At 40.9% G+C, this 21,700-nt stretch overlaps 1 protein-coding gene across 1 annotated transcript in view; it reads left to right on the top strand.

Moving 5' to 3' along the window:
• Positions 1-21,700, top strand: part of aop (anterior open) — a 399,666-nt gene that overhangs the window by 244,430 nt on the left and 133,536 nt on the right. The window contains exon 2 of the mRNA XM_070089453.1: positions 20,513-20,537. The gene's annotated coding sequence lies outside the window, so the exon portion shown is untranslated. The remainder of the gene's footprint in view (positions 1-20,512; positions 20,538-21,700) is intronic.

Below are 21,700 nucleotides of genomic sequence, written 5' to 3'. Positions count from 1 at the left end.
TACCCTTCACTGTGATGTTCATTATAACCCGGAGCCTGGTCTACCCTTCACTGTGATGTTCATTATAACCCGGAGCCTGGTCTACCCTTCACTGTGATGTTCATTATAACCCGGAGCCTGGTCTACCCTTCACTGTGATGTTCATTATAACCCGGAGCCTGGTCTACCCTTCACTGTGATGTTCATTATAACCTGGAGCCTGGTTTACCCTTCACTGTGATGTTCATTATAACCTGGAGCCTGGTCTACCCTTCACTTTGATGTTCATTATAACCTGGAGCCTGGTCTGCCCTTCACTGTGATGTTCATTATAACCTGGAGCCTGGTCTACCCTTCACTGTGATGTTCATTATAACCTGGAGCCTGGTCTACCCTTCACTGTGATGTTCATTATAACCTGGAGCCTGGTCTACCCTTCACTGTGATGTTCATTATAAGCTGGAGCCTGGTCTACCCTTCACTGTGATGTTCATTATAACCTGGAGCCTGGTTTACCCTTCACTGTGATGTTCATTATAACCTGGAGCCTGGTCTACCCTTCACTGTGATGTTCATTATAACCTGGAGCCTGGTTTACCCTTCACTGTGATGTTCATTATAACCTGGAGCCTGGTCTACCCTTCACTGTGATGTTCATTATAACCTGGAGCCTGGTTTACCCTTCACTGTGATGTTCATTATAACCTGGAGCCTGGTCTACCCTTCACTGTGATGTTCATTATAACCTGGAGCCTGGTTTACCCTTCACTGTGATGTTCATTATAACCTGGAGCCTGGTCTACCCTTCACTGTGATGTTCATTATAACCTGGAGCCTGGTCTACCCTTCACTGTGATGTTCATTATAACCTGGAGCCTGGTCTACCCTTCACTGTGATGTTCATTATAACCTGGAGCCTGGTTTACCCTTCACTGTGATGTTCATTATAACCTGGAGCCTGGTCTACCCTTCACTGTGATGTTCATTATAACCTGGAGCCTGGTTTACCCTTCACTGTGATGTTCATTATAACCTGGAGCCTGGTCTACCCTTCACTGTGATGTTCATTATAACCTGGAGCCTGGTTTACCCTTCACTGTGATGTTCATTATAACCTGGAGCCTGGTCTACCCTTCACTGTGATGTTCATTATAACCTGGAGCCTGGTCTACCCTTCACTGTGATGTTCATTATAACCTGGAGCCTGGTTTACCCGTCACTGTGATGTTCATTATAACCTGGAGCCTGGTCTACCCGTCACTGTGATGTTCATTATAACCTGGAGCCTGGTCTACCCTTCACTGTGATGTTCATTATAACCTGGAGCCTGGTTTACCCTTCACTGTGATGTTCATTATAACCTGGAGCCTGGTCTACCCTTCACTGTGATGTTCATTATAACCTGGAGCCTGGTCTACCCTTCACTGTGATGTTCATTATAACCTGGAGCCTGGTTTACCCTTCACTGTGATGTTCATTATAACCTGGAGCCTGGTCTACCCTTCACTGTGATGTTCATTATAACCTGGAGCCTGGTTTACCCTTCACTGTGATGTTCATTATAACCTGGAGCCTGGTTTACCCTTCACTGTGATGTTCATTATAACCTGGAGCCTGGTCTACCCTTCACTGTGATGTTCATTATAACCTGGAGCCTGGTTTACCCGTCACTGTGATGTTCATTATAACCTGGTGCCTGGTCTGCCCTTCACTGTGATGTTCATTATAACCTGCAGCCTGGTCTACCCTTCACTGTGATGTTCATTATAACCTGGAGCCTGGTCTACCCTTCACTGTGATGTTCATTATAACCTGGAGCCTGGTTTACCCTTCACTGTGATGTTCATTATAACCTGGAGCCTGGTCTACCCTTCAATGTGATGTTCATTATAACCTGGAGCCTGGTTTACCCTTCACTGTGATGTTCATTATAACCTGGAGCCTGGTTTACCCTTCACTGTGATATTCATTATAACCTGGAGCCTGGTATACCCTTCACTGTGATGTTCATTATAACCTGGAGCCTGGTTTACCCTTCACTGTGATGTTCATTATAACCTGGAGCCTGGTTTACCCTTCACTGTGATGTTCATTATAACCTGGAGCCTGGTCTACCCTTCACTGTGATGTTCATTATAACCTGGAGCCTGGTCTACCCTTCACTGTGATGTTCATTATAACCTGGAGCCTTGTCTACCCGTCACTGTGATGTTCATTATAACCTGGAGCCTGGTTTACCCTTCACTGTGATGTTCATTATAACCTGGAGCCTGGTCTACCCTTCACTGTGATGTTCATTATAACCTGGAGCCTGGTCTACCCTTCACTGTTATGTTCATTATAACCTGGAGCCTAGTCTACCCTTCACTGTGATGTTCATTATAACCTGGAGCCTGGTTTACCCTTCACTGTGATGTTCATTATAACCTGGAGCCTGGTTTACCCTTCACTGTGATGTTCATTATAACCTGGAGCCTGGTTTACCCTTCACTGTGATGTTCATTATAACCTGCAGCCTGGTCTACCCGTCACTGTGATGTTCATTATAACCTGCAGACTGGTCTACCCTTCACTGTGGTGTTCATTATAACCTGGAGCCTGGTCTACCCTTCACTGTGATGTTCATTATAACCTGGAGCCTGGTCTACCCTTCACTGTGATGTTCATTATAACCTGGAGCCTGGTTTACCCTTCACTGTGATGTTCATTATAACCTGGAGCCTGGTCTACCCTTCACTGTGATGTTCATTATAACCTGGAGCCTGGTCTACCCTTCACTGTGATGTTCATTATAACCTGGAGCCTTGTCTACCCGTCACTCTGAGGTTCATTATAACCTGGAGCCTGGTTTACCCTTCACTGTGATGTTCATTATAGAAATATAAACACAAATGCAGTATAATGTGATCCTTTATTGACTACGTTTCGCCCACACAGTGGGCTTTTTCAAGTCACAAACAGAACTACCTGGGGTGGAAGGAACGCGAGTATTTATAGTCCGGTTCAGAATGCTAAGGTCAGGTGAAGAATGCTGCATCTGATGATCATCGACCTTGTTGAACTATGTGTTGGCTTTACGTGTTTCTCTTTCGAAAATCACCTCTTCCAGCAGACTTTTGGACTACCCATGGGTTCGCCACTCAGTGCAGTCCTGGCGAACCTATACATGGAACATCTAGAAGCCGAACGTTTCTCCACCATTATTCCCTCATCTGTCACCTGGCTCCGTTATGTTGACGACATCCTCCTCATAACTCCTAAACGCTTCAACGTTCAAGCTCTCCAAGACAAGCTCAACCAGGTCGAGCCTTCAATCCAGTTCACACTTGAAGAAGAAGTCGACAACACTCTTCCTTTCCTTGATGTCCTGCTCTGCAAAGCTGACCACGAACTTCGTTTTAAAGTCTATCGAAAACCCACCAACCAAAACGATCTTCTCCACTTCTACTCTCACCACGACACCAAAACCAAACGTGGTGTAATTATAGGCTTCTTCTTTCGTGCACTCAGAATCTGCAGCAACGAGTTCCTTGAGGAAGAATGCACTATAATTGAACAAATATTTTCTAAACTCCACTATCCTCGTCACTTCATCAGAGACTGCAGACGGCGGGCATTAAACATCTTCAACACACCCAGAGAAGACACTGCCGAGAAGAGATACATAGTCCTTCCCACCAACTCCATTGCCAAACATGTTTCCAACATCTTTGCCAAAACATCATTCCAAGTATCTACCTCCACAACCACGACCATCAAGGACATCACCAGTAGTAGACAGGACAAGCCTCCATCCTCTGCAGGGGTATACATAATCCCTTGTAATGACTGCAACAAGTTATACGTGGGCGAAACATCAAGGGACCTCCAAACACGTATTTCAGAACACCAATACGCAAGCAGGTCTGACGACACAAGGAATGCCTGCGTACAACACCGTAATTCACACAACCATTTGATAAACTACAGAAACTCAAGACTTATCGCCACAGAAGACAACACTCAATACCGAAGAATCCTGGAATCATCACTTATTTCTATATCCGACAACTTCAACCAGAATAGTGGCTTCTATAACATAGCTGAACCACTTGCCAAGAAACTTCTTCATCGCTATCCCACATAAGAGCACTGTAGAAGGTCTGCTCACAAACTTATCCAATCTCCTTTTCAAGCTACCCAAGTTTTTAGACTCTATAACCCCACTCGGTACATCATCAGATGCAGCATTCTTCACCTGACCTCAGCATTCTGAACCGGACTATAAATACTCGCGTTCCTTCCACCCCAGGTAGTTCTGTTTGTGACTTGAGAAAGCCCACTGTGTGGGCGAAACGTAGTCAATAAAGGATCACATTATACTGCATTTGTGTTTATATTTCCATTGTGTCTGTATTTTATACCATTTATTTCCATGTTCATTATAACCTGGAGCCTGGTTTACCCTTCACTGTGATGTTCATTATAACCTGGAGCCTGGTCTACCCTTCACTGTGATGTTCATTATAACCTGGAGCCTGGTCTACCCTTCACTGTGATGTTCATTATAACCTGGAGCCTTGTCTACCCGTCACTGTGATGTTCATTATAACCTGGAGCCTGGTTTACCCGTCACTGTGATGTTCATTATAACCTGGAGCCTGGTTTACCCGTCACTGTGATGTTCATTATAACCTGGAGCCTGGTCTACCCGTCACTGTCATTATAACAGGACCTGAGACCTGGTCTTTAAATTTTAATCCTGGATGTTATCCAGGTAAACTCCAGGTAAGGTTCCTCTAGGGACCTCGGTGACATTTTAAGGGACTCTTTTAACCTGAAGGACCCGATTTTTTTTATAGCAAATCTCTTAAATTATAGTAATTATTATTTCGATGACTATTGATTTATTTTGAATGTGCTTTCAGTAGATAAGTATTATGTAAATCTCATAAACCCTCTTCCCTAAAAATATATTTTGTACACGTTGTCATAAACAATTAATCTCGTAAAGACCATAAAGGAACAATACACAAATAACCCGCACATAGGAGAGAGGAGCTCACGACTTTTCTCTCCTACTTGGACCATTTATTAAGTAAATTTAGAGTAAATGGTCCAAGTTGGAGCGAAACGTCGTGGTGAGTTTCTCTCTCCTGTGTACGGGTTATTTGCGTATTGTATTACATAATTGCTGGGGGAAAAATGTTGATATTCTGGGTTTCCTGAGTAACAACATTGTGCTGGGCCTTGTTCTTAGTATTTCTTACAAATATTATCTTAGCTGTTCCTTGTTTTTCTTTCGTTTTTCCGTGTTTTGTTTTCGTTGTTCCTTTGATTTCTTTTCGTTGTTCCTTGTTTTGTTTTCGTTGTTCCTTGTTTTGTTTTCTTTGTTAATTGTTTTTAGTTGTTCCTTGTTTTGTTTTCGTTGTTCCTTTTTTTTATAATTTCGTTGTTAATTTCACTTTTCTTTCTCGACTGACTTTCTTGAGGAAGGATGAGGCGGAAGGGATAGGTGAGGATAAAGGATTAGGAGGTGGCGGAAGGGATGGGAGGGGGCGGATGGGATGAGAGGGGGAGGAAAGGATGGGAGGGGGAGGGGAAGGAAGGTTGGGAGGGGAGGAAGGGCTGGGAGGGGAAGGAAGGGTTGGGAGGGGGTGGGGGAGGGTTGGGAGGGGGAGAGGGAGGGTTGGGAGGGGAAGGAAGGGTTGTGAGGGGGAGAGGGAGGGTTGGGAGGGGAAGAGGGAGGGTTGGGAAGGGAAGGAAGGGTTGTGAGGGGGAGAAATGGTTGGGAGGTGGAGAGAGAGGGTTGGGAGGGGAAGAGGGAGGTTTGAGAGGGAGGGTTGGGAGGGGAAGAGGGAGGTTTAGGAAGGGGAGAGGGAGGTTTGGGAGGGGAGAGGGAGGTTTGGGAGGGGGAGAGGGAGGGTTGGGAGGGGGGAGGAGGGAGGGTTGGGAGGAGAAGAGGGAGGGTTGGGAGGGGAGGAGGGAGGTTTGGGAGGGGAAGAGGTAGGGTTGGGAGGGGAAGAGGGAGGTTTGGGAGGGGAGAGGGAGGTTTGGGAGGGGGAGAGGGAGGTTTGGGAGGAGGAGAGGGAGGTTTGGGAGGGGGAGAGGGAGGTTTGGGAGGGGGAGAGGGAGGTTTGGGAGGGGTAGAGGGAGGGATGGGAGGGGAGGAGGGAGGGATGGGAGGGGAGGAGGGAGGGTTGGGAGGGGAAGAGGGAGGGTTGGAAGAGGGAAGGTTGGGAGGGGAAGAGGGAGGGTTGGGAAGGGATGAGGGATGGTTGGAAGAGGGAGGGTTGGGAGAGGGAGGGGTAGAGGGAGGTTTGGGAGGGGAAGAGAGAGGTTTGGGAGGGGAAGAGGGAGGGTTGGGAGGGGGAGAGGGAGGGTTGGAAGAGGGATGGTTGGGAGGAGGAGAGGGAGGTTTGGGAGGGGAAGAGGGAGGTTTGGGAGGGGAAGAGGGAGGGTTGGGAGAGGGAGGGTTGGGAGGGGAAGAGGGAGGTTTGGGAGAAGAGAGAGGGTTGGGAGGGGGAGAGGGAGGGTTGGGAGGGGAAGAGGGAGGTTTGGGAGGAGAAGAGGGAGGGTTGGGAGGGGGAGAGGGAGGGTTGGGAGAGGGAGGGTTGGGAGGGGAAGAGGGAGGGTTGGGAGGAGAAGAGGGAGGGTTGGGAGGGGAAGAGGGAGGGTTGGGAGGGGAAGAGGGAGGGTTGGGAGGGGAAGAGGGAGGGTTGGGAGGGGAAGAGGGAGGGTTGGGAGGGGAAGAGGGAGGGTTGGGAGGGGGAGAGGGTGGGTGGTTCAGTTTTGAAGATCATATCCGAGGTTTATCATAATAAGTATTGTATAATAGAGGAAAACCTCCTACGATTGTTCTCTCGCTTATTTTTCTTCCTCTAACAATGGTGAAGTATTGCTGTCATGTAGACGAGACATGAATTACCATCAGCAGTAGCTTGGGGAGGAGGAGGAGCAGCAACAGCAGGAGCAGCAACAGCAGGAACAGCAACAGCAAGAGCAAGGGGGGGAGGAGGAGGAGAAACAGCAGCATCAGCTGGGGCAGGAGGAGGAGGAGCAGCAGCAGTAGTAGTAGTAGCAGTTGGAAGAGCAGCAGCAGCAGCAGCAGCAGCAGCAGGTGTGATAAACACAGCTGCCGTAAGTACACCTTTGGATGGCAGTCATCAGAGCAACAACTTTTTAATCACTAAGTCATTATTTTATAACTGGAACACATTTCCATACATTACTCGGTATTCCCGAAGAGGTGTCTTTAAGTGGTTACCTGAATTTGTTTTCCAGTACTATAATTATTACTTGAGAACGCCTCATTTGATCGGGTTTAACTGTTCAACGCTGGTGTAGTGTACCAGGGCGAGGCTACGTGCACTTAACTGATGGAGGGAGTGTAACTGATGGTGGGAGTGTAACTGATGGTGGGAGTGTAACTGATGGTGGGAGTGTAACTGATGGTGGGAGTGTAACTGATGGCGGGAGTGTAACTGATGGCAGGAGTGTAACTGATGGTGGGAGTGTAACTGATGGTGGGAGTGTAACTGATGGTGGGAGTGTAACTGATGGTGGGAGTGTAACTGATGGTGGGAGTGTAACTGATGGTGGGAGTGTAACAGATGGCAGGAGTGTAACTGATGGCGGGAGTGTAACTGATGGTGGGAGTGTAACTGATGGTGGGAGTGTAACTGATGGTGGGAGTGTAACTGATGGCGGGAGTGTAACTGATGGCGGGAGTGTAACTGATGGTGGGAGTGTAACTGATGGTGGGAGTGTAACTGATGGTGGGAGTGTAACTGATGGTGGGAGTGTAACTGATGGTGGGAGTGTAACTGATGGTGGGAGTGTAAGTGACAGTGGGAGTGGAACTGATGGGTGGAGATGCACATTTGTCAGTTTTGTGTAAAACAATGTTAATTTTTTCCTTAAAATTACATTAAATATATTCGAATATAGATCTTTGTAAGTGTTTCCGTCTTTAAATGTCTACCGCATCTTAGGTACAGGTTGACACCCAGTAATTAAACTTTGTATTGATGCAGTTTGGTAATTTAATTACATAGTTCTAAGCTTGGATTGCAATCGTTAATCTAGGCAGTAACGAGAGAACTCCTCTTCTGATAATCTTCAAAACTTTGACAGTAAGTTTCAGCTGCAATAAGTTTAAATATACTAAATTTATTTAAAAGTGTTTTGAGTTTTTTAATATTGTGGTAACTTAAGAAAGCGTCTTCTGGTCGGCTGGTATATCCTGTGTAAGAGAGTCAGATTGTTGTTGCAGTAAGTGCCAGTTTGTCATTTAAGTGAATGTGGCAATTTTTTTTATGACCATCTGAACAGATTGAATTTTTTCATGACTGATGTATTTTATGAAGATTTCATTCTCTAAATTTATTCTGTATAGACGAAAATTTGGCACTTTACTAACATGGTTAATAAACTTGGAAATTGTTGGATTCATTAAGACAGCTGGAGAATGCCTTGTGTGCTTGGCTTCAAACTGTCATGCTAGAGTTTACTTACAAGAAGGTTCAGTGTTGGAAATAAATGGTATAAAATACCGACACAATGGAAATATAAACACAAATGCAGTATAATGTGATCCTTTATTGACTACGTTTCGCCCACACAGTGGGCTTTTTCAAGTCACAAACAGAACTACCTGGGGTGGAAGGGAACGCGAGTATTTATAGTCCGGTTCAGAATGCTGAGGTCAGGTGAAGAATGTTGCATCTGATGATTTACCGAGTGGGGTTATAGAGTCTAAAAACTTGGGTAGCTTGGAAAGGAGATTGGACAAGTTTGTGAGCAGACCTTCTACAGTGTTCTTATGTGGGATAGCGACGAAGAAGTTTCTTGGCAAGTGGTTCAGCTATGTTATAGAAGCCACTATTCTGGTTGAAGTTGTCGGATATAGAAATAAGTGATGATTCCAGGATTCTTCGGTATTGAGTGTTGTCTTCTGTGGCGATAAGTCTTGAGTTTCTGTAGTTTATCAAGTGGTTGTGTGAATTACGGTTTTGTACGCAGGCATTCCTTGTGTCGTCAGACCTGCTTGCGTATTGGTGTTCTGAAATACGTGTTTGGAGGTCCCTTGATGTTTCGCCCACGTATAACTTGTTGCAGTCATTACAAGGGATTATGTATACCCCTGCAGAGGATGGAGGCTTGTCCTGTCTACTACTGGTGATGTCCTTGATGGTCGTGGTTGTGGAGGTAGATACTTGGAATGATGTTTTGGCAAAGATGTTGGAAACATGTTTGACAATGGAGTTGGTGGGAAGGACTATGTATCTCTTCTCGGCAGTGTCTTCTCTGGGTGTGTTGAAGATGTTTAATGCCCGCCGTCTGCAGTCTCTATCCTCGTCACTTCATCAGAGACTGCAGACGGCGGGCATTTAACATCTTCAACACACCCAGAGAAGACACTGCCGAGAAGAGATACATAGTCCTTCCCACCAACTCCATTGTCAAACATGTTTCCAACATCTTTGCCAAAACATCATTCCAAGTATCTACCTCCACAACCACGACCATCAAGGACATCACCAGTAGTAGACAGGACAAGCCTCCATCCTCTGCAGGGGTATACATAATCCCTTGTAATGACTGCAACAAGTTATACGTGGGCGAAACATCAAGGGACCTCCAAACACGTATTTCAGAACACCAATACGCAAGCAGGTCTGACGACACAAGGAATGCCTGCGTACAACACCGTAATTCACACAACCACTTGATAAACTACAGAAACTCAAGACTTATCGCCACAGAAGACAACACTCAATACCGAAGAATCCTGGAATCATCACTTATTTCTATATCCGACAACTTCAACCAGAATAGTGGCTTCTATAACACAGCTGAACCACTTGCCAAGAAACTTCTTCGTCGCTATCCCACATAAGAACACTGTAGAAGGTCTGCTCACAAACTTGTCCAATCTCCTTTCCAAGCTACCCAAGTTTTTAGACTCTATAACCCCACTCGGTACATCATCAGATGCAACATTCTTCACCTGACCTCAGCATTCTGAACCGGACTATAAATACTCGCGTTCCCTTCCACCCCAGGTAGTTCTGTTTGTGACTTGAAAAAGCCCACTGTGTGGGCGAAACGTAGTCAATAAAGGATCACATTATACTGCATTTGTGTTTATATTTCCAAGGTTCAGTGTTGTTGGGCTATGTAAGTGTTAATCTGATAGATTTATTGAACACATTGGTTCCTATTGAATAATTGAAGAATGTTTCTTTTGATTGATTTTAAATCCTAAGTGCTGTTGTATCTTATATATATATATATATATATATATATATATATATATATATATATATATATATATATATATATATATATATATATTATGTATGTGTAATGTCGTGCCGAATATGTAAAATTGGTCAATTAGCAAGAACTCATTTAAAATTAAGTCCTTTCTGAAATTTTCTCTTATACGTTTGAAGATGTATTTTTTCATTAATGTTGATGTAAAAATTTATAATTTTGCACCAAAAGAAGCTTAGAAAACTTGCCTAACCTTATTATAACAAGAACAATTTATTTTAGCCTAACCCAACTAAATATATTTTAGATTTGTTTACAATAATTCAATACTAAACAAACACAGTGAAATTATTTTTTTTCGTTAGGTTCAGAATGATTTTGGAGAAATTATTGCATACACAAATTTTCGCTTGTCCTATATGGCAAGGTGAGCGTTGCTATTTAAGCCAGGATCGCAAATTCTGCCTATTCGGCACGACATTATATATATATAAAATGCCGTGCCGTATAGGCAAAACTGGTCAACTAGCAAGAACTCATTTAAAATTATGTTATTATAAAAAGTTGTGATTTTTGTACCAAAGGAACCTTAGGAAACTTACCTAACCTTATTTTAACAAGCGCAATTTAGTTTAACCTAGTCAAACTAAATACATTTTATATAAGTTTACAATAATTTAATAAACAGTGAAATTTATTTTTTCGTTTGGTTCAGAATGATTTTTGCGAAATTATTGCATGCACAAATTTTCTCATGCCCTATTTGGCAAGAAGTGTGTTGCTATTTAAGCCAAAATCGCAAGTTTTACTTATTTGGCACGACATATATATATATATATATATATATATATATATATATATATATATATATATATATATATATATATGCAATAAGATCACAGTAAACAGGTGATTTCAAAATATGCAAAACAACCACTCTGAAAGAATAGAGAAATTCCAAGCGCTTTCGTGACTACTCACATTATCAAGGAACTATGAAAGTGAAGCATCCAAGGAAGCTATATAAGGGGTCCGGCCAGCACCTCACTATCAGATCCCACAACGGTTAAACACGTGACGCGCGGCGAGCCAACTTGGATAGGTCCTTTGCACAACTCACCCCCAAGCTATTCTACCCAAGAAAATTTAAAAATTATTTGTCCAGTGTATTATTAAATTCTTCCCAAATTCTATTAATTATAAATGGATCTAATTTATATAAACCAAAGGAAATATTCATATTATTTTCAAAACTGCTTTTTATGAAACAAGATTCAATTATATTCCTGTCGACCATGGACTTGCTTGATACTACTTTCTCAACTTTTTGAAAATCAATTGGATGGTTAAAATCTCTTACATGAATAAATAGAGCATTGGAATCTTGTCCAGTTCTAAGATTAAAACAACATAAATATAGCATTAGAACTGGACAAGATTCCAATGCTCTATTTATTCATGTAAGAGATTTTTAGTTAGACAAGACCGGCCTCTTGTGAATCCATGCTGAGTAACATTAATCAAGCTATGCTTATCGAGATGGCTTCTTATAAACTCAGCTATAATTGACTCTAGTAATTTGCCTACAACTGAGGTCAGGCGACAATGATCCGATCAACCCAGGAACCAGCCAAGGAATCTATTAGCTCGGGAAGGGTGACGATCCCATGGAACCTGTCATCCTGAGGAGGGGCAGCCAGGGAATGGTCAGCCCAAGCGATGGCAATACTGTGCTGGAATATACCCACCAACGGTATGTTAATATGACAATGCCAGTTATGGCATTTTATTGAAAAGACTTTTCGTCCATCAGGGAGTTCATCAGTTTCTGTATAAGTTGATAAATTCCCTGGTGGACGATACTTGTTCGTTATAAAATACCATAAGCTTCATTGTGTCTTATTCACACAGCCAAGGGGACACCCAGATGCTGGTACTATAATGTAGAGTTTTTTGAAGTAATAACTGGGCTCCAGAAATGTGGAGGGCTAAGATGATGGAGGTGGTACTGTTTGCCATGCTTTTCGCTCTCAAGCTTGTGAACACTACGACCTCAGACTTTAATTGTAACCGATTCCCTTTCCTGAACACTTGTTCTAAATAGCCCGAGACCTGAATGTAGCATACTGGTGTGTGAAGCTAAGCACAGATGTATACGAATTAAAAAAGGGATTATTGCGGTTAAGTTTTCGTTTACGTACACAACCCACCCATAAGAGAAAGAAACTTATGACAATGTTTCGGTCCGACTTGGACCTATGTGCTGGTTATTTGCGCATTGTTCTAGTCTCTGTATTGTGCCTTATTATACGTTAAGTTGGTATCTTCTCACATAGACCTCCAGAAGCATGACAATTGATAATTTAGCTAAACTAACATTGAATAGAATATTGAATGTAATTTTGGTTTCTCAAATAAAGTTTAAAAATATAAGGAACAAGGAAGCGACATTGAAGCAAGAACAATATAAATAGGAACTAGCAGATCAAATGTTCATCATAATAAAATGTTATGTTAAACATATTTATGAAGAAAATAATAAGGTCAGAAGATTGCAAGATGTTACTGCTAGACTAAGGCTAGGCTATAATTATGGCAGTAGGCTTTGTATTGAAATACTAGTGACATCAAATGCAGTGTGTGGACAAAGACAAGGCCATACACACTGGAACACTATATCTTAGTGTCCAAACATCCAACCTTTCGGACACCTCCATGGCAAAATACTTCATTGTTAATGATAAGATATCTAAAATCTTGAGACTGTATCCATATTTAAAATGCGTCAACTAGATGAATAAATTGCTGTTGAAGAAACCAATCCAATAATGACAAATGGTTTATTGTAATAAAATATTTATTTTTTTATATTGTATCTCTATCTTGTATTGTGCACAGTAATTATTTGAATAAATTGTGCGTATATGAAATAAATGTAATATATTCTTTTGTAATGTAAGTATGCCCAGTGGGATCTGATAAAATCCTTTAGGATCGTAAGAACATAAGAAAGGAACACTGCAGCACGCCCATTGGCCCATACCAGGCAGATCTTTCTCAAACTCAATCCCAGTAACTTTGTGACCTCTGTACTCCTGCTTTATACCGCTTACAGTATGAGCATGATGGAGTGTACAATAAACTAGCTGCACAGGCGGCACAACTGACGTCAAGACACTCCCCAGCACATGCATAAATATAATGCATAAATAATGCACTTTCCAGATATACGAGGCATATCCGCTTCAGCCTCCTTCATGATGACGACTCTAGATGACAAACCGTCGTGTATCAATCAAACTTGACACTTTCTCAGTGTAGAGGCTACCATCATAACACCTGGTTTATCGGATAGGTTCCGCATTAGAGACCACCACTAAAAGAACCTCTTTCATTAAAAACTCTGACGTCTGTAGGAATATCCTAATGACGTATTCAAAGAAGTGGATTTCTTCATTTGCTTGAGTATAACGATAAGATTTGGTGACAGTGTGAAGTATAAGGATGATTGTGCTGTTAGCTGTGAGTACATTCGAAAGGTCTCAGTGAAGACTCTGCTTTGATAAGTGGGAATTGGTGACGTATTCTGCAACCAAACTAATATCAACGCGTTAATCCTATTATTTTATATTTTTAAGTTAGGGTTGGAGGATTACATAAACCTATAAAAGCTTGTATTTAGCTCTTATCTGCGTGTTCTCACGTTTCTTGTGTATTTCTAACTCAAGATCTCTGAACAGAGAAATGGTGACAGTAAATGTGAACATTGTTTTGTCTTTGTCACCTTAAGGCTAATTAGCTAATTGAAACTAATATAACCTACCCTACAAATCTGCTCAAGTTCAGGCAAGAAAAAAAATAACTTTGACGTCTGGGGTAGAGGTCGAGCTGTTTTCATTTTTTGGTCATCGGTACTTACAAACATGCTTGACTAATATACAGGACTGTCCCGGCACCAGTGTGTGTTCTTGCTTAATCACGTATGTAAAAGAGATATGTCAAGTGCTTCATTTTTTTCACATACGAACCTAGAATTAGAGATTTTAAGACACAGACACACACACACACACACACACACACACACACACACACACACACACACACACACACACACACACACACACACACACACACGCACGCACGCACAGGAAGAATTGATGGAAGAGCAATGTAAAAGGATGGAACAAGAGCGGGAGAGCAAAATATGTGAGCTTTCTGCGAAAATGGAGAAAAGGATGGAGGCAGAGGTTTCTGTGAAATTGGAAAAGAGGATGGAGGAGGAGAAGACGAAATGAAAGACAGAAGTCAAAGCTGCAGAAGCCAGGATAAGTACCCTAGATGTAATATAAAATACTGCCCGTTGAACTAGTACACCAAACAGGGACTAGAATGAAATTAGCCTAGAGTCATCCACACCATCGTGTGTAATTGGGTAGCGAGTACAACATTGTTCCACTGGATGCGCTACTCTTAAGGATCGTATGGTCCAGTGGATAAGGGCGTCATGTGTTTTCGCCCACCATGAGGCAGGCCAAAGCAGCATGGGTTCGAGTCCTTGGCTAGTGCAGTGTTGTTATTGATATATATATATATATATATATATATATATATATATATATATATATATATATATATATATATATATATATATATATATGCAATAAGATCACAGTAAACAGGTGATTTCAGAATATGCAAAACAACCACTCTGAAAGAATAGAGAAATTCCAAGCGCTTTCGTGACTACTCACATTATCAAGGAACTATGAAAGTAAAGCATCCAAGGAAGCTATATAAGGGGTCTGGCCAGCACCTCACTATCAGATCCCACAACGGTTAAACACCTGACGCGCGCCGACCCAACTTGGATAGGTCCTTTGCACAACTCACCCCACAAACTATTCTACCCAAGAAAATTTAAAAATTATTTGTCCAGTGTATTATTAAATTCTTCCCAAATTCTATTAATTATAAATGGATCTAATTTATATAAACCAAAGGAAATATTCATATTATTGTCAAAACTGCTTTTTATGAAACAAGATTCAATTATATTCCTGTCGACCATGGACTTGCTTGATACTACTTTCTCAACTTTTTGAAAATCAATTGGATGGTTAAAATCTCTTACATGAATAAATAGAGCATTGGAATCTTGTCCAGTTCTAATGGTATATTTATGTTGTTTTAATCTTAGTTCGGGATTTTTACCAGTTTGACCGTAATAAACTTTATCGCAAATTTTACAAGGAATCTTATAGACACATCCATCAGCATTTTGGGGGGAATTCTTTATCAAAAGTTTTTTTTACTGTATCAAGATTTTTGAATACAACTTTAATATTAAAAGTCTTAAGAAGAGAAGGCATATCAACCAAGTTTTCATGGTAAGGGAGAACCAACGTATTTTTAGTTGAATAAGGCTGGTTGTCCCTTTTTGGATTGTAAAAAGTATTTCTAGCAACTTTAAAAGATTTATCAATTATATTTCTTGGGTATTTTAAATCATTACCTATTTCATAAATTTTGGATATTTCCTCATCTATGAACTCAGGACTACAAATTCGTAAAGCTCTCAAAAACATTGATGAGAAAACAGACAGTTTGACTCTATCTTGATGCGAGGAATAATAGTGGACATAGGAACAGTTATTTGTAGGTTTTCTGTAAATTTTAAATTTGAATTCATTATTACCCTTAATAATTAAAACATCTAGAAAAGGCAATGAGTTATTTTCCTCAAACTCAACAGTAAAGTTTATAGAATGGGCTAAGCTATTTAATTTTCCTAGGAAATGGTGTATATCTACATTTTTGGGCATAAGACACAAAATATCATCAACATATCTGAACCATTTAGCTCTATTAGGGAGGATTGTGTTAAGTAACCTTGTTTCAAAAAATTCCATGTATAGGTTACTAAGAACAGGTGAAAGAGGATTTCCCATTGCCATACCAAACTTCTGAGTGTAAAACTTATTAAATACAAATTTTGCATCAACAATGCAAAGTTTAATAAGTTTAATGATAGTAGGAACTGGCAATGGTAAATCATAGTTAACGAGTTCTTCAGATAAGATTTTTTTGAAACAAGGTTACTTATTAACTCATTGCCTTTTCTAGATGTTTTAATTATTAAGGGTAATAATGAATTCAAATTTAAAATTTACAGAAAACCTACAAATAACTGTTCCTATGTCCACTATTATTCCTCGCATCAAGATAGAGTCAAACTGTCTGTTTTCTCATCAATGTTTTTGAGAGCTTTACGAATTTGTAGTCCAGAGTTCATAGATGAGGAAATATCCAAAATTTATGAAATAGGTAATGATTTAAAATACCCAAGAAATATAATTGATAAATCTTTTAAAGTTGCTAGAAATACTTCTTACAATCCAAAAAGGGACAACCAGCCTTATTCAACTAAAAATATGTTGGTTCTCCCTTACCATGAAAACTTGGTTGATATGCCTTCTCTTCTTAAGACTTTTAATATTAAAGTTGTATTCAAAAATCTTGATACAGTAAAAAAAACTTTTGATAAAGAATTCCCCCCAAAATGCTGATGGATGTGTCTATAAGATTCCTTGTAAAATTTGCGATAAAGTTTATTACGGTCAAACTGGTAAAAATCTCGAACTAAGATTAAAACAACATAAATATAGCAGAACTGGACAAGATTCCAATGCTCTATTTATTCATGTAAGAGATTTTAACCATCCAATTGATTTTCAAAAAGTTGAGAAAGTAGTATCAAGCAAGTCCATGGTCGACAGGAATATAATTGAATCTTGTTTCATAAAAAGCAGTTTTGACAATAATATGAATATTTCCTTTGGTTTATATAAATTAGATCCATTTATAATTAATAGAATTTGGGAAGAATTTAATAATACACTGGACAAATAATTTTTAAATTTTCTTGGGTAGAATAGTTTTGGGGTGAGTTGTGCAAAGGACCTATCCAAGTTGGGTCGGCGCGCGTCAGGTGTTTAACCGTTGTGGGATCTGATAGTGAGGTGCTGGCCAGACCCCTTATATAACTTCCTTGGATGCTTTACTTTCATAGTTCCTTGATAATGTGAGTAGTCACGAAAGCGCTTGGAATTTCTCTATTCTTTCAGAGTGGTTGTTTTGCATATATATATATATATATATATATATATATATATATATATATATATATATATATATATATATATATATATATATATATATTATATATATATATATATGTCATGCCGAATAGGCAGAACTTGCAATCTTCGCTTAAATAGCAACGCTCATCTTGCCATATAGGACAACTGAAAATTTGTGTATGCAACAATTTCGCCAAAATCATTCTGAACCTAACGAAAAAAATATATTTCACTGTGTTTGTTTAATATTAAATTACTGTAAACAAATCTAAAATATGTTTAGTTGGGTTAGGCTAAAATAAATTGCGCTTATTATGATAAGGTTAGGTAAGTTTTCTAAGATTCTTTTGGTGCAAAATTATAAATTTTTACATTAACATTAATGAAAAAATATATCTTTAAACGTATAAGAGAAAATTTCAGAAAGGAATTAATTTTAAATGAGTTCTTGCTAATTGACCAGTTTTACATATTCGGCACGACATATATATATATATATATATATATATATATATATATATATATATATATATATATATTTATATATATATATATAACCACAAACTTTCTTAAATTCAACCATACCTTGCTAAAATATAAGGTAATATAAATAATTTAACGCATTGTCTTCATTAATATGTCATTACAAATGTGGGAAGATATACGGAAGTAAATAGTTCATTATCACCGTACCTTGTTTACCTGTCATAACTTTGGGGTCCGGTCCCTGGACCCATTATGTGTGTTTGTAATCTTTTGACTACCATCCTTTCCCCTCCGACAGGATGAGTATGGGGTGCATAATAAAGATGTTTAACTAACTAGGTGCCTAGTCCCACCATCACCTCCGTGCCAGGTGTGACCCCCTCCTGTCTTTCCTCTGTCAGTATGGATTTTATCCTCCACGTTATAGATATGTGTTATTGCCTTCGGCAACATTTTCTTATTTTTTCTTACCTTTGTTTGCTTATTTAAGATTCATGGGTAATGCATGAGGTTCTGAGAACGTAATGCATGAGGTTCTGAGAACGTAATGCATGAGGTTCTGAGAACGTAATGCATAAGGTTCTGAGAACGTAATGCATAAGGTTCTGAGAACGTAATGCATAAGGTTCTGAGAACGTAATGCATAAGGTTCTGAGAACGTAATGCATAAGGTTCTGAGAACGTAATGCATAAGGTTCTGAGAACGTAATGCATGAGGTTCTGAGAACGTAATGCATGAGGTTCTGAGAACGTAATGCATAAGGTTCTGAGAACGTAATGCATAAGGTTCTGAGAACGTAATGCATAAGGTTCTGAGAATGGTGCAAAGTGAAGAAAGTCAAACTAGAATGCAGGTAATATGTCATGTAAGAATGTTGTTGATTTATGGTAGCTTGCGTTACGTATTTCGAGACTGACTCGACACTTGTCATATTATTAAAAAGGGGTAGTAATAAAAACATGTCAGCGTTATGGAATATACTGGGCAGCTTGTGTTAAAGATCGACTTGTGACAAAAAATAAAGAAATTGATGGTTTTGACCGCCTTGGCGAGAGGTTGATGTATCGCGGGTGAAGGTGTCAACTGGAGTGAGTGTTTCACGTCACACTGTGTTGGGTGACACTAGTATGGCAAGCCATGACACAAGCCTGCAACATTAATGAACTTGAAAGCTGCAGGTGTAGATCGTAAGTCAAGAGTGGTATATTTCAATGACCCAGCAGTAATGACGGCAGTACCCTGAAAATTCAAGACTTGCGTGAGTTGTGTATTCTTGCTAGTGTGTAGTAGTTACTAGTTGTCAGAGGCACTTGTCGATAGATACTTGGCCTGATATATATTTTTTGTTTGGTGGTGTATGTGTGTTAGTTACCATTTTGTCAAAGGCACTTGTCGACAAGACACTTGGCCTGTTTGGTGTTTGTGTAAGTACATGAAAGCACTAAGGTTTTTTTTTTCCTATTTTCACTGTCGTTTGTGTGTGTGTGTGTGTGTGTACTCGTATGTGGTGCAGGGGTCGAGTCACAGCTCCTGGCCCCGCCTCTTCGCTAGTCGCTAGTAGGTCACTCTTCACGCTCCAAGAGCCCTATCATACCTCTTTTTAAAGCTATGTATGGAACTTACCTCCACTACTTCACTCTCCAGATCGTTCCACTTCCTGATGACTCTGAGGCTAAAGAAATACTCCCTAACATCCTTGTGATTCATCTGTGTCTTCAACTTCCAACTGTTGCTTGTTGCTGTGTCCCATCTCTGGAACATCCTGTCTCTGTCCACTCTGTCGATTCCTCTCACTATTTTATATGTCGTTGTCATGTCCTCCCTGTTCCTCCTGTCCTCCATTATCGTTAGGTCGAGTTCTCTTAGTGTGTGTGTGTGTGTGTGTGTGTAAGAGAGAGAGAGAGTGCGTGCGTGCGTGCGCATTAAAACTGTGCCAAGCGCCAGTGTTGTATGTGCCTGCGTGTTCATATTGTTAAAGTTTTATGTGCCTGAGTGTATATGTGCGTAGCATCAATGTTGTATGTACTTGTTTGCGTGATTATGTGTAACATCAACGTTGTATATGCTTACTTGTACTTTGTACTTTTCTAGTGGTGTTTGCTGAAGGTCATGACTCCCAGCCCGTCTCTTAATTTTTATAGAGCAGTTGGACTGAGTCCAGGGCTCTATTTTTCAACTCTTGAAACTTTGACTCACGAAAGCGTAATAATACGATTGTAAACAAACCACGGAACGGGTGGGGTTTGCACCCATGGCGAGTGATTCGTAAAACTCCAGGCCAGTACTAGAGCCACTGAGCCAGCTGGCTACAATAAGATTCATCCAAGTTGGTATATTTATACACCATAGGGAGGTTAGCATGGGGCCCCACTGTGACCACATATGCAAGATTTTACAGTTGACTCTCCCGCTAGCGTGGCTGTGACGAACTCTAGCTCAAGTCCCCGCAAGACCACCACGTTGGTCATCATCCCTTATGGACAATTTTATTTTCTTTTTTTTTTAGCATTTTATCAATGTAGTCATTGTCTGTAAATTTTGTGAGTAGTTTTTTACCCTTTACCTCTAAATTTGTGCTGTACCATGTGAATGTATGTCTTTGGGATTTTTAAAATGAATATATAACTTTCATTTTTCTTATTACCAGGACAACGTCAACGAAGACTTCTAAGGTAAGTGACAGCTGCTGCAACTTCTAAGGTAAGTGACAGCTGCTGCAACTTCTAAGGTAAGTGACAGCTGCTGCAACTTCTAAGGTAAGTGACTGCTGCAACTTCTAAGGTAAGTGACAGCTGCTGCAACTTCTAAGGTAAGTGACAGCTGCTGCAACTTCTAAGGTAAGTGACAGCTGCTGCAACTTCTAAGGTAAGTGACAGCTGCTGCAACTTCTAAGGTAAGCGACAGCCGCTGCAACTTCTAAGGTAAGTGACAGCCGCTGCAACTTCTAAGGTAAGTGACAGCTGCTGCAACTTCTAAGGTAAGTGACAGCTGCTGCAACTTCTAAGGTAAGTGACAGCTGCTGCAACTTCTAAGGTAAGTGACAGCTGCTGCAACTTCTGAGGTAAGTGACAGCTGCTGCAACTTCTGAGGTAAGTGACAGCCGCTGCAACTTCTGAGGTAAGTGACAGCCGCTGCAACTTCTGAGGTAAGTGACAGCTGCTGCAACTTCTAAGGTAAGTGACAGCCGCTGCAACTTCTAAGGTAAGTAACAGCCGCTGCAACTTCTAAGGTAAGTGACAGCCGCTGCAACTTCTAAGGTAAGTGACAGCCGCTGCAACTTCTAAGGTAAGTGACAGCCGCTGCAACTTCTAAGGTAAGTGACAGCTGCTGCAACTTCTAAGGTAAGTGACAGCTGCTGCAACTTCTAAGGTAAGTGACAGCTGCTGCAACTTCTAAGGTAAGTGACAGCTGCTGCAACTTCTAAGGTAAGTGACAGCTGCTGCAACTTCTAAGGTAAGTATTGAATCATCTCTCATAATATATTACAAACAAAAGTATGACTGTAGGGAAAAGCCGGGCGGCCGCCATGCTAGTGTGGTCAGTCAAGGCCTCTGTAAAAGCCGGGCGGCCGCCATGCTAGTGTGGTCAGTCAAGACCTCTGTAAAAGCCGGGCGGCCGCCATGCTAGTGTATTCAGTCAAGGCCTGTGTAAAAGCCGGGCGGCCGCCATGCTAGTGTATTCAGTCAAGGCCTGTGTAAAAGCCGGGCGGCCGCCATGCTAGTGTATTCAGTCAAGGCCTGTGTAAAAGCCGGGCGGCCGCCATGCTAGTGTATTCAGTCAAGGCCTCTGTAAAAGCCGGGCGGCCGCCATGCTAGTGTGGTTAGTCTGTCATGTG

Source organism: Cherax quadricarinatus, chromosome 28 (assembly GCF_038502225.1).
Source record: "Cherax quadricarinatus isolate ZL_2023a chromosome 28, ASM3850222v1, whole genome shotgun sequence".
In the NCBI taxonomy this organism is placed as follows: domain Eukaryota; kingdom Metazoa; phylum Arthropoda; class Malacostraca; order Decapoda; family Parastacidae; genus Cherax; species Cherax quadricarinatus.
Note: the sequence above shows the minus strand (reverse complement) of the source record. Positions and strands in the feature narration are given on the sequence as shown.